Source organism: Trematomus bernacchii, unplaced genomic scaffold (genome assembly GCF_902827165.1).
Source record: "Trematomus bernacchii unplaced genomic scaffold, fTreBer1.1, whole genome shotgun sequence".
NCBI classification, from domain to species: domain Eukaryota; kingdom Metazoa; phylum Chordata; class Actinopteri; order Perciformes; family Nototheniidae; genus Trematomus; species Trematomus bernacchii.
In genome coordinates this window covers 58,080-72,500 of record NW_022987573.1, presented here as the reverse complement: position 1 = coordinate 72,500, position 14,421 = coordinate 58,080, and positions in this window count along the sequence as shown.

Below are 14,421 nucleotides of genomic sequence, written 5' to 3'. Positions count from 1 at the left end.
CTCTCCTCTTACCCTCTGCTTGTTGTATCATCGTGCCATTTAATTAAACTCAACCAATTTGAACCTTTCCGGAGACTCCATTAGTCTCTTCATTCTAAGCTTCTCTCCTGGGCGCGAGAACAACGAATACTTCTAACAGTAGACCTTTGACATGACTGATAAAAGGAATACTCGCTTTTAAATGTGCTTTATAAATAAAACTTGATTTGATTGATTTGATTTGATGACTGATAAAAGGAATACTTACAAAAAAAGAATGTTTAAAAAACATTATTTTATTTACGTAAAGTTTGATTTCCATAGTTTCTCTTTTGTTATCTGGACTTATAATTTCACAACTTCACACTCATTTTATATTTAATATGCCATTCTTGCACACTAAATGTAACTAATATCCCACCCCTATATATTTTCTAATCTTTTATTTCTAATTATGTGCAATACTTGTTTTACATACTGCTTATCTTTTCAGTTTAACTGCATTGTGATTGAGGATAGTCAGACAGGATTGTTCTTTATCATTGGTTATCACAACAGCAATTTAAAGTTTGGTTACAACAATCACAAAGTACACAGCACACCTACTAACGTCACAAAGTAATCTACCAGCAATAATCCATTGCATTGCGTTGTGGCAAATGTAGAGGATGGTTCAATGTCTTCCTGCAGTCTCTGGACTGGACCACCCTGTGCTTTTTGGAAGGATACCTCTGCATTTGAAACCCCTCCTGGTCCTATTCAAATTATTAAGGATTATTTTCACCCAAGGCAACTGTTGGTCTGGAACATCAGGTCTTAGGCAGCCTAAAGACTCTGACCAAACCGACGCCAAAATAATACTTTTGACTGAGCTTCTGTTAATTGCATCACGGTTCTGCTTCTTGGCAAAAAATACACTACAGCCAGCAGCCAACTATCACTCATGTTCTTGCACCTGCCTGATAGAAAATAACTCAATTTAACAGCAGGCAGCAGTAGACTGTATTTGCACAATTACTACTCCAGTTAAAAAAAAAAAAAATACTGACACACTGCTGTCTTTTTATCATTTTGTTTATTTCATTCATCTGCTTCATAACTAGCAATGAGCATTACGTTACATTTTATTCAAAGCAACTTACAATAAGTGTAATAAACCATAAAGCAACACACAATGAGAAACATGCAGGTATATACGCTTCAAATAAGCTAAACCATTGTGATTGCTGGTGCATTGTTTTAAAATGGTCCTAACCATTTCAGTGCTACAATCTTTTCTTTGGTTTAAGTTTAAAGGCCAAGGTATACAAGTGACACAGGTAGGTTTTCTGTTTGTGACAAAGATTGGTGACCTGCTATGTCAGCACAACCAATGTAAATTCCCTCGGCAGAAAAAAAGGCCGGCATCCGATCATGAGGTGCTCTAAATGAGGAGAACAGTCCGAATAAATAATCCCCACATCCGAGCACCAGTTATTGTTCACCATAAAGCACACACCTCCCTTACTTTTCCCTGAGTTTACAGTCCGGTCCTGGCGAGAAATAGTAAATCCGTCGGGGACAATGACGGAGTCCGGGATAGAGGTGTTGAATGCAAAACATGTGGCACAAAAAGCACAGGCAGCAATGCAAAGCAATGCATTTCCTGCGTATATGATTCAGTTGTTTTGATTTGATTCTGTGCGCTGGAATCTGTATCTTGATTGATACACGGCTTGCAAAATGCTGGTAGTCATAATTTTGACTAGAAATATAGCCTTTATACTAAAAAACAACCAGAAAGGTATTTAGCTTCCTCTATATTTTCACTGATGGATGGCAGTAGTCTTGCAGCCAGAGATTAGGCGGACACCTGTGCCCTGTAAGAAGCAGGATTAGCGGTTAGCGAGGTGATTTCAGGGTCGGTCCTACGACGCTGGTTCACTTCTTACCGGGGTAGCTTATGCTGAACACATAGCAGGTTATGTTCCAGATAAGAGATCAGCGTATAAAAGCTCTGCCTATTGACCAATGAATTCTCTGTGAAAATGATGTCAACATTTGTCGATGACACTGTGGAGCTCGGAGCGAGAATTGTGAGAGGCGCTCTCAGGAGGGAGAGGATATTTAGGGACAGACAAAACCCTTTGGCTTTCTCTGATGAGTATTTGTATGAAAGATACAGGTTCTCGTCAGAAGGGCTGACTTATCTGTGTCAGCTCCTCGAGCCAAACATTGCTAATGCCACACGTCGGAGTCGTGCACGTGCCGCAGACTGTATGGCTTGCTTTGCATTACTTTGAAACCAGCAGTTTTCTGTATGCTGTGGGTGATGCAGAGAACCTAAGCAAGAATACAGTCTGCAGTGCTATTCTTGAGGTCGCACATGCTCTGACAGGGTTCGCACACTCCTTTGTTGTGTCCTGCCACATGTCCCACGCAGACGATCAAAGAGGGATTTTACAACATAGCAGGTATTGATATCGTTATGTGACTATATCTTTACAGTGAATGTTGCTCCTATGACGTAATAATAATAATAATACATTTTATTTTGGGGGCGCCTTTCATAGCACCCAAGGACACCTTACAGGGCATAGGGTAATATACTGTAGGGACCATTTAAAACAGTGGATTTAATGCAATGTCTAAAACAAGACGTACACTGTTGTATAATAAATGCAGCCTTCTATTTCATAGGGTTTACCAGGCTGCTTGGCTGTATAGACTGTACACACATACCCATATCTGCGTGTCTGGGAGAAAATTAAGGCGACTATGTTAATCGCAAATCAATCCACAGCCTCAAGATTCAGGTACATCTTGCACACTCACTCAAAGAACACACATTGAAGTCTGGGTGATTAAAGGAAATCAGACATTTAAATATTCACACAGTACATGTTTCACACTTGGAACACCTTTTCTGATGACCCTGTATCCTGACCCTGATGAAGGGCCACAAACAAGATTTAATGTGGCCCATGCCAAAACCAGGGTCAAGATTGAAATGACCTTTGGTCTACTGAAGGCCCGATTCACCTGCCTGCGAGGGCTCAGAGTGGCCCCCTGAAAGAGCTTGCCCTATTATAACTAGTGATGTGTCGGTCGCGAACGAGCCGATTCTTTTGAACGGCTCTTTGGTACGAACGAGGGGAACCGAGTCCTACTTGGTGAGAGCCGTTCTTGTTATCGTTCAATCGTTGGTCCGCACTCACTGCCTGCCAAAATCCACTCGCCTTTTAAAAAGCTTGATTTTGTTCCCCAAACGTATTCTGTGAAGACCCGCCCCTACTCTGATTGGTAGGTTTCAGCACGAGGAGTGAGATGGGGTTGGTCTTAACGGAATACGCGAGAGAGAGAAGTCATAACAAGTGGCACAGGACAGGTAGACAACGTGTTTTTCGGATGGAAAATGAGCCAAACACGAAAACGCAGCAGCATTTGGATGCACTTCAACCAAAACCCAGGCAGTGATAAAGCGCACCATTTGTAAAGGCAACATCCTGTTAAGCCCTAGAGCCCCCCTGTACAGGGGGCAGTGGGGTGTTTTTTCACGAAACTGTGTCTCAGGGCTTCTTAATATTTAAAACCTATTAATGTGTCATACCCATTTAACGGGAAGAAACTCAGCTAACTGACAATACAAACTATTTTTACCGAAACAAAACACAAGTCTCACAAGATGCGTCTAAATGAGCCCTGAGTGAAAAAATGCTAACACACTTACTACCGAACTCAAGGTAAAAATACCCTTATTACTTATTGTAACTGCAAAAACAAGATATCAAATTAAAGCTGAGATTCCACAGATTCTATAGGTATAAGTATCATCACTGAGCGATCAGAACTCGTGACAGGGGAAGCAAACACAGACGTCACAACACGTGAGTTACGGAACATTCACGGGAAATCGTCTCAAATTAGCTGTTGTTCTGATCAATAGTCGTGTTCAATGGCATTAAAATTATAAAAACGCCGCTGAAGGTTAATCCATAGGTTAATCCAATGTGTCTGTGTCACTTTGAAAGGATTACTGATAATCCATCATTGCATTTTTATGTAAAAAACGGAGATTTCATATTATTTTTATTTTTATAAATCTCTCTTAAAAGGTCAAATGTCACTTGTTTTGCATCAATCTTGATACAGGGTACTTATTATATGTTGTAGTTTGGATTCCTAAAGCTTTTAGTCTACTAACCCATCATCCAAGGGTAGTTTTCACTATAAGTAATGGGTTTTTTGTAGGCGGAGGTAAGAATTTACCTTTTTTTACAATGTTCCATCTGAATTTACTCTGACACAGAAACATCTATATTGATTCTGACACTTCTACATCCAACTCACAGATGTAACCTTGCTTTGAGAAAAAAATTATTAATTTAACCCTTTTAGAAGTGAAGTTATAGTCATTTGTTCTGGGCATGTCATTTTCGAGCCTGAAACCTGAAAAACAGGCTCAGTGCTTAACAGGGTCAACAAATAATCTCCATCGCCACTTAAAAACACAGTAACTAATATTAAGAGTTGCATGAATTTTATTCAAGGCAAGGCAACTTTATTTACTTAACACATACAGTGGGTAAATTCAAAGCAGTACATTCACTGACATGATGACATGGATATGGCGCCACCTTGTGTCATGTTTACAATGCCGATTATTGACATTAGGTCTGGCAATACAGTCAATCATTATCCTGGTGATTATTTCGCAGATAAACCTAGTAACCCCGCCCCCTTTAAATAACGGATCTTTTGAACGGCTCTTTGAAAGGAACGGAGCCATAAGATCCGGCTCCCTTCAAAGAGCCATAATTCCCATCACTAATTATAATGGCATGTGTTGTGCCTCATAACATCGCCACAATGAGGAAGGAGAAGGCCCCTCCTGCAAACCCCCAACCTCCTGATGTGGTAGACCCCATCACCCAGACTACCCTACTGGCGGGGCTTTCAGGGAGGCAATCTCTGTTTTATTTTTTTAGGAAAAAGAGATAAAAACATGATTTTAGTTGACTTTTTCTGTAAAGAAAAAGGGATTTCTCTTTTAGGTATCCTAAAAGATTTAATTTTATTTGAAAATAAATTACTGAATGTTACTAAATTAAGTCTAAGTCTTTCTTTCTCCAATTTGTCAACTTCCAGTTTGGCTTTTTTAATTAAAATATTTTTGTGTTCGATTTCAAGCCCCTTTATTTCGATGTCCTTTTGTACAGGGCAACCTTTATGTGAAAACTAGCAACAACAACAAAAACAACAACAACAACAACAACAACACAAACAACAATACTGCTTCCAACAACACAATATAACATGTAAGTGTGAATGACATTAGAAATGATTAGGAACAACATTAAATACCATTTTTTATTGTGGGTCCCCTATAACATGTTGAACACAGTGGAAATAAACATAACTTAACATCAGGGATCTTATTAATTAAACTCCTTCTGAATTAAACCGTCAAAGTAGATTACTTTTTAACATTATACTCAAAGGGCCAGTAAATATCACCCCGGGGCCGGATTTGGCCCGCGGGCCGCCAATTGAATAGCCCTGTAGCCTAACCTTACTGTTCCTTCTAAAAATAAAAATAAAACAAGTTACTTCCCAGCAGAGATAAAATTGATTAGTAAATTATTAATAAGACTAATAAAGAGCAGTTTGATCTGCAATTTGAAAAGGAACAACAATGCATTTACTGATTTATTTTTTTAACGGACAAAAGCATCACAAATGATAAACAACAGCCTTCAATCTCACAGGTTTTTGGCAACCATGCAGGACAGTACAGCATGAATCATCCACAGCAGAAAGCTATCACCGATGCAATACTGTCCGACTTAGTTAGTGTGAATGCTGTGCAACAATAATAACCTCATTTTGTTTTTCTACACCTCGCACTCCCAAAGACCACAAACCCCTTAAAAAAAAAAGCCCTATAGATTTAATGCTACTTGAACTTACTACGTACATCTGATATTTAACTCCTTCAGCCTACTTTCAGCTACAGAAACCATTCAACTATTAAATTATTCAGCTATTTCCGGACATTGAGGCTTTACAATTTGTTGTTTATACCTTTTTTAAACCTTTTCTTTTAAATATTAAGCTTCTTCATAATTGTTCTTACTCTTCCAGTTTAACATTTCACTTTCAAGTTTTCAACAAAGTCATTGCAATGCATTTGAGCTGTAACAATTTGATTCAAATCATTTAACTTTTCTGCATTTCTCCGCTAAGTTCAGCAACACACTTATGGCGCGTTTCCACTACAGCGCGGAGCACGGTTTAAGAGGGCTGTGACGTCAGCGGCCCGTCTTTGGTTGCGTTTCCACTTGGCCTAGTACCGGCCGGCGGGTCCTAATTCAAAGTTTTTCTGGCCTCATAAAATCGTGGGTCTAGGGCCAGATACAACGAGGCTGAGTCGGGCTGAGTATGCTAAACTAGAGAGAGAATCGCTGGCAAGGGGGCTACAACTACAACAAGATGGACATATTTGACCGTGATTTAATTGTAATACATGTTTCAAAATGATGCCGAAGTAACAACATACTGATACCGGTTAGTAAAAACCATGAATTAATGCTTTGACAAGTCTGCAGACAGACGGCAGGCGAAAAACCTTTTAAAATGCGTGTTTTCTAAATGGAGATTGGCTAAGCTAACGCAGTATATGCTCCGACCGTCCACACTCACAACAATGGCCTATACAGACATAAATAAAGCAGCGACTGTATTCGCCATGACACAGGCAGTCTGTGGTTTGTACTTGTTTAACTTTTGTCTAGTTTCTGAACATATATGAGGAGCTGTGAGCTCTGAGTGCTAACAGCTAACGGCTGTGTTGTTTTTCTGGGGTTCTCATTGAAGATGACGTCACGGCTCCGCCTACACTGCGTTACTATAGATACTACCCCAGTTCCTAAACTGTAATGGAAATGCGCCATAAAGTGAGCCAGTCCTAACGAGGCCTAGCCATACCGAGCGAGGCCGAGCGAGGCCGTGTAGTGGAAACGCGCCATTACTTGGTTTTTGTAGCTAAAAGCAGCTACAGAGACCATTCAACTCATAAAATATTCAGCTTTTTCTGCATTTTCAGCTAAATTCAGCCACAAATGTACACAGTTTAAAGCATTTGCACGCATTTTCAGCAGGAAATGCATTTTCTAGTTTTCTAGTGAGTTGGTGATTTTATAACATAGCAAAAATCAGGCATATCTTGCCTCAAAACGATGCAGAGAAACTAGTCCATGCATTTGTTACTTCAAGGCTGGATTATTGTATCTCTTTATTATCAGGGTGTACCAAAAAGTCAGTTAAGTCGCTTCAGCTGATTCAAAATGCTGCAGCACGTGTACTAACCAGAGTTCGGAAAAGAGACCACATTACTCCTGTTCTGGCTGCCTTACACTGACTCCCTATAGAACACAGGATAGAATTTTAAATGATTCTTCTCGCCTACAAAGCCCTTAATGGGCAGGCGCCATCTTACCTTAAATAACTCATTATACCCTACTGTCCTACTAGGGCATTGCGTTCCAAGAATGCAGGGTTGCCTCCCACAGAATTGTTGACATCCTCCTGGATTCATGTTCTTATTATACACATGCATTTCCAAACATTTGGACTACCTATGTTGTAAATGTATTATCTTTTCAATTTACACAGGGCATCTATTGCACGTCTGTCCGTCCTGGGAGAGGGATCCCTCCTCTGTTGCTCTCCCTGAGGTTTCTCCCATTTTCCCCCATTAAACTGTGGGGTTTCTTTGGAGGTTTTTCAGTTTATTAAAAGTTTATGTTGCTCCTAAAGTTATCTCTCATTTAAAGGGGACCTATCATGCAAAATGCACTTTTGTACATCTTTTATACATGAATATGTGTCCCCGGTGTTCCAGGGAACTCACCAAGTGTCAGAAAACACAACCCTCTCTATTTTCCTCCATACCCAAATCTATAAAAAAGGGGCTGCAACGGATCTGATAAAAACTGATCCAGATTTGAACACTGTCCTGACGTCAGGACAGTGGCGCTACGGCTATTGGGCCAACTCCACCAATCAGGAGGAGACAGCCACGGCCATTGCCGTTCGAAAGCGCTGGAGACGCTGTAGTACATATGCCAGGCCAGTAGATGGTGCTGTTCTCACTGAATCTGCCCTTGCAAATCCAGAGCTAAAAAATGTCAAATTGAGCAAAATGAGGCATGGCTAAAATGCATGATCTGTTTGGTATTTTGAAAAAAAAAAAGTATAAATATGTCTTATATTGGTATGGTCCTACACTATATTATTCAAATATAGCATGATAGGTCCACTTTAAATGTCAGTTTAGCAGGTCATATCAAACAGAGATTGTTTTCATCAGATATCAGTATTAAAAATTGTTTTGTTTCACCCAACACAATAATAAATTCATTTTATCATTGATTATGTCATACTGTTGACATCATTATTATTCAGGTACCTGACTCACACCTCACCAGATGTTGGCTTTGAGGCGCAGATTTGCTAATTTCAAAATAAAATGATGCCATCTCTTTTATTGTTCACTGCTGGCGTAGGTCTCTATAAAAACACCCAGAATAGCTACTGTGAACGCAAGACTTTTTTACGCAGTGGTTTACTGTGGATGTAGTCATAAGTCACATAAGGCAATGTAAAGCGATATAGACAACAGAAACAAGCATGTGCTTCAACCACAATAGTAGCATTCACCTCTGTTTTAACAAACTTTACTTTTGGAATAATCAGGGATAAATTCAAAGGGGAGTGCACCGCTTTTGCTAATGCTAAACCTTTGCAATTAAGGCAAAAATATATAGTGTAATTCTCAATCACCAGCAAAGGTTGCCAAGCAAAAAGCGTTACTGGACTTCTGATAATTGCATGTAATTAAATAAGTTAATATGCATACATTTGAAGTAAAATAATTGATAGTAACCGAAACCGTGTCTGCTCAAACTGAGATAGGATGTAATGAGAGTTGTGTCATGAAACATAAATGAATCAAGCTTTCCTGAGTTTAATGTTTAAAATACATTAAGAAAATAACTGTTATTTAAAACAAATGAAGGTTACGCTTTTGCCCCCTCCTGCATTAATCTCTTTTGATGAAGAGATGACTGATCTTTTTTCCTGCTGTGCGATCCCTGGAGATAAATGATTACAAATATGTGATGTAATACAGGAACAAAGACATTACTGCACACCTTGGTTTGGATTCTAGGCTTGATTTCACCCAGAAACCTGTAGTGTTTACGATCGACGATGTTTTTTAGAATCTCCCTTGCCTCTCTGAGATTATCCTCTGTGCCTGTGGAGTTGAGTATTTGGTCAAATACACAATCTAAAGGACAAACGGAACAGAAGAGCAACTTAGAAGAAAGAAGGTAAAAACTAATCACTGACACTGTAAACTGAGAAGCATAACTCACAACATCTAAGCAGTATACCTTTGTGATAACATTTGTTCTACTTTAATTTTTTCTTAAAATTATGAAAAACACTCCATGACCAAATTTCAGCAAATTGGATTTGCTAAACCAAATTGTCTGTTAATATCATCTGTAACCAGAACGGCAAGTTTTTGTTTCTCCGTGAGCTGAAGAGCATTACTTTGAATCTAAATTGCCAATGGTTGTTTCTTTATTTAACCTTTACAAAACCAAAAAAATAAGTGTAAAGGTGAAGGAAAGGATTAAATGGTGAGTTAACCCTATCTGCTCTAATGTGCCTGTTGTCATTAGCATGTCCTTGTGTCATGCCCTGGCCAAACTCGTTACCCAGTGACAGTAAGTACTAAACACACTGGTGAGTTAATTTTATTGTGTTGTTAAATATACTAACAAGATGAAAGGAATACCCAGCACCAAAATGATAATTTCTGCATAAACGGTACTCGCACAGACGAGTAGTTTGATATTGTTTTGCTATTTTTACTTAAATTCATCAAGACTTTTCTCGTTTTTTTTGATAATTCATTCGCTGTGAGGACCTTTTTTTTTTTTGCACTTTTATTGTCATTACACAGTAATGTCATTGACCCATCCTAGTGTTAGGACCTGCTTGAACAACATAGATTTATTTACCATCTTCTTCTACAGTACATCAGGGGTGGGGAACCTCGACAGCCCTCGAGGTAATTTACACGCAAAAAAGAAAAAAATTAAGAAATCTAGACCGCAAAATAATTAAACAAGCGAGTGCCTGTTTTTCCTGGCCAAAGTCAGGGTCCTTGAACACAACACGAGCCTAACGTGTCATCACGTGGTATATGTCTCGTCTGACAGGGGTGCAGTTCTGACGGAGAGCACAAGAATGCGGTTCCGGCACTTCAGATAAGGAGCCGTACACATGCCGCAGTTTTTGCATGGCTGTGTCTTTAGTTGAAAGCCCAGTGGCGATCTGTTCATCTGTCATACTGATCATACAGTCAATAACTTTGTTGTTATTAGCATCTGGTTAGCTAGCTATGCTAACGAATATAAGAAGCTTTTTCTACAACCAGTGAGGTAAAGGCACATCTTTATATGATCATTATAGTTATAAAAAAATAAGAGAATAAAGTAAACAGGTATACAATACTATATGACAGTAAAACAAAGTTGTTATCAATAAACAAGAATACAGTTTGAAAGGGGAGTGATTTGCAGTGGCGTTTTTATATGTACAAAAGTGGTGGGGCACAAAAAACTTAGGCAATGCAAGTTTATTTATATAGCACCTTTCAACACAAGGCAATTCAAAGTGCTTTACAAAAATGGAAGACATTATGAATCAGTCATTAAAAAGAAAAGATAATACTTAGATACAAAAATCTCCATTACTTTTTTGTAAAAGTCCTCCTTATCTTCTTGTAGTTTCAAAAGTCTATCATAAATCTAATCGATAGATTTATAATTCAAAAATTATAAAAGTAGGGTAGACATGTGGATATTATCCGGCTGAACAAAACGTGCATTTATCTAACAGGTACGTTTCCCACAGATCTTATTTCGAGCTATTTTCTAAAATCCTATGTAGAAACCTCATTGCTTTTTTGTCGAGGGAAGCCACGCGCAGCTTACTTCCTGGTTTTAGGACGCATCACTGCACTAGTGATGTGTCGGTCGCGAACGAGCCGGCTCAAAGAGCCGGCTCTTTTAAGTGAACGACGGGAGCCGGCTCGCGCCCGCGAACGAGCCGTTTTTTTTTGTTATTTTGTTGTTGTTAAGTAATACAAGACAGAATGATATGATCTCCGCGCTACAGCTGCTCCGTGCATGCATGCAGTGACATGTAATATCCAAGGATTAGAGACTGTTGGATGCTGCTGTTTTGAGCATTGCAATACATTTATTTGTATTATGTTTTTTTATGATTAGAGACGGTTGGATGCTGCTGTACTGAGCATTGCAATATATTTATTTTCACTATGTTATTTATTTATGATTATCCTTGGGCTCAGCAAAGATTTGATGTCAGCTGTTGCTGTCTTTTTTTCTATAGTTACTACTGAAATAGAGCCCTGCTGTTTTGTCAGGGCCTTTTCTTTAAATATAATTTTAAAATGTCGATACAGTAGCCCCTTTTTTAAAATGTCTATGCTTACGTTTTTTATCTCAATCTCAATCTTTATTTATTTATATAGCACATTTAAAACAACCTTCAGTTGACCAAAGTGCTGTACAGGCAATACATATTAAATAACACAATGGGAGTACAATAATAAAACAATAATTAAAAACATGATAAAAAGCACAATAACTAGAAAAATATTTTTAAAAAAACACATACAAATGTAAAAATGTAATGTTCAACTAGTATTAAAAGCCAGTGCAAAGAGGTGAGTTTTTAGCTGAGATTTAAAAAGTTCAATAGACTCAGCAGTCCGGATATGTACTGGGAGGCTGTTCCACAGTCTCGGAGCTGCAACACTGAAAGCCCTGTCACCTCGGGTTTTGTTATAGGTGTTGCTATCTGCTTTGTGTAGCGTGGTTCTACAAGCAAGTCTGTGCATTCATTGGGTGGTATCAGAGAGATACAAGGGTCTGTAAATGCAATGAAAACAATTGGCCACATCAAATAATTGATATTAAACATGTCATTTTTACTTTTGAATACTTCAGTACAAAGGATGTATTGAATAATTTAAGTGATATGTGTACACATATAAATCATTAGTCAAAACAAGGCTACATTTGATTGAATTATAAAAGGTATAATATGTGGTAAACTGAAGAGCCGTTTGGGAGCCGAAAGAGCCGGCTCTTCTTGGTGAGCCGAGCCAAATGATCCGGCTCACCAAGAAGAGCCGGAATTCCCATCACTACACTGCACCTCTCTCGTCTCCTCTTCACACACCACACTTTTCGCGGCACACGTACTTACAGCCAATCAGCTCTGAATTATGTGAGATGACGTATGGTGGGGATGGCAGCACAGTGCCCCTATGGTCATCTTTTTTTTGCCACACACATTAAATAGGAAAATACTCTGAGCATGCGCAGTGTAGTTTTTACAGTCACCATTCACTTAGACAGTGAGAGGGAGGGGCATGATCAGGTTTTGTCCCACATGGCTCTAAACAGCTCAATAGGCACACACTGTAGACACTAATTAGAAGAACACAGACTAAAACAGCAATGTACAGACGAATCAGATGATTAAACATGATCTTAAAATATATTTTATATTTTTTTTTATTTTTTTTTTGCATCTTTTGTAATCATTATTTGTAATACTTTCTGCTGACACTAGGTGGGGCTGTGCCCCACCTGCCCCTAATGACCAGTCGCCACTGGTGGTAACGTATAGATAATTCTGTTAACAGGAGGTGAACAATCTCTATGACTTGTTCCACACAAGGTACTCTCTCCACAGAAGAGCCTACCAGCACGACGTGGTTAAGATCATAGAGCATATGTGAGTATCTTCTAGAGATGGGCGAGTCCTGATTCATCCGGATCTTTAACCCGGATCCTAGAAATGAGCTGGTCGTGACGAGTCTCCCCTCTCCATTAACCCGAGTCCTTTGAGTCCCACACTTGGTGTGACGTACAAATTAAAACTATAAATTGCGTCACTCGCTACTCTGTTTATAACATGTAAAATTACAACGTACCCCAGTCCATCTGCCTACCCTTTAGCAAGTAGGATAGCTGCCAGAAGTGATCGTTTGGCTCAGGGGAGGGGACGCGGATCAGTGAAACTTCCTGCAGACTCGTGGGGACTCAGAGGAGCCGACGGCTCCTAACCGTAATAGCATAGCAGATCCAGAGATCCATACTCGTCATGTGCACGAGCATAGCCCCTCCTCCAGCACCCGGCTCCCGGCTACCGCGGCTATATTATGCACGAGTCAACAGCAGACTCGCAGACTCGCAGATTCGCAGATTCGCAAATCCTGACTCACTGTGCAAAACATAGCAGACTCGTGCGGACTCAGAGCCGTAACCGTATAGCAGCAGATCCAGAGATCCAGCAGACTCGTCATCATGCACGATTCAACAGCAGACTCAGATTCGCTAAATCGCAAAATGACCTTTTTTTTGTGATCAATATGTTTTATTAAAGCAAAAGACACCACTTTACACACATTTAACACATACAAACACCAGTATTGCAATGATTACGCAGTCCATGAGAAAATATGGGGGGCATATGATTAGATATAATTATATGTTTAATAATAATAATTGTATAATTAAGACATTTTATATATTCTAACTGTTTTGCAATTTTCTATCATTTGTCATTGTTTGTTTCTTTTTGTGTGCTATGTTCAAAATAAACGTTTTGCCAAGTAAGATCCTTATTGGAAATGCAGCTATTACACGCAGGAGACTGTTGCACAACATGACAATTTTGTTAGAAGACTACACTGAAACTTCATTTAGAGCGGGAAACATAATGGACTTAATCAAAACCGCGGGATCCGTGAATCCAGGTCAATGATCGAGAGAGACCAGTAGCCTACGAGTTAGTCAGCGGCACTTCACAGACTCAGATTCGCAAATCCTGACTCACTGTGCAAAACACAGCAGAGCAGACTCGTGCGGACTCAGAGCCGTAGCCATATAGCAGCAGATCCAGAGATCCAGCAGACTCGTCCTCATGCACGAGTCAACAGCAGACTCAGATTAGCCAAATCGCAAAATAACCCTTTTTTTTGTGATCAACATTTTTTATTAAAGCAAAATACACTGTGTAGCGGAGGTTAATATAACGTCAGTTTAATATGCTCGTGAAATGCAACAACTTTTCGGTTTCACCGATAGGATTTCTACGGTCTTGGTGATGCTGACTCATATGACTCAAATGACTCGTATGATCCGGATCTCTTCAATGACTGACTCAGAAGACCCTGAGTCCGTAAAAGGATCCAGATTTGCCATCTCTAGTATCTTCCCTTCTCACTCTGATTTTAATAATTTAATTTGCTTCATAATCAAATCTTTTGTATGGTCAGCATAAAAG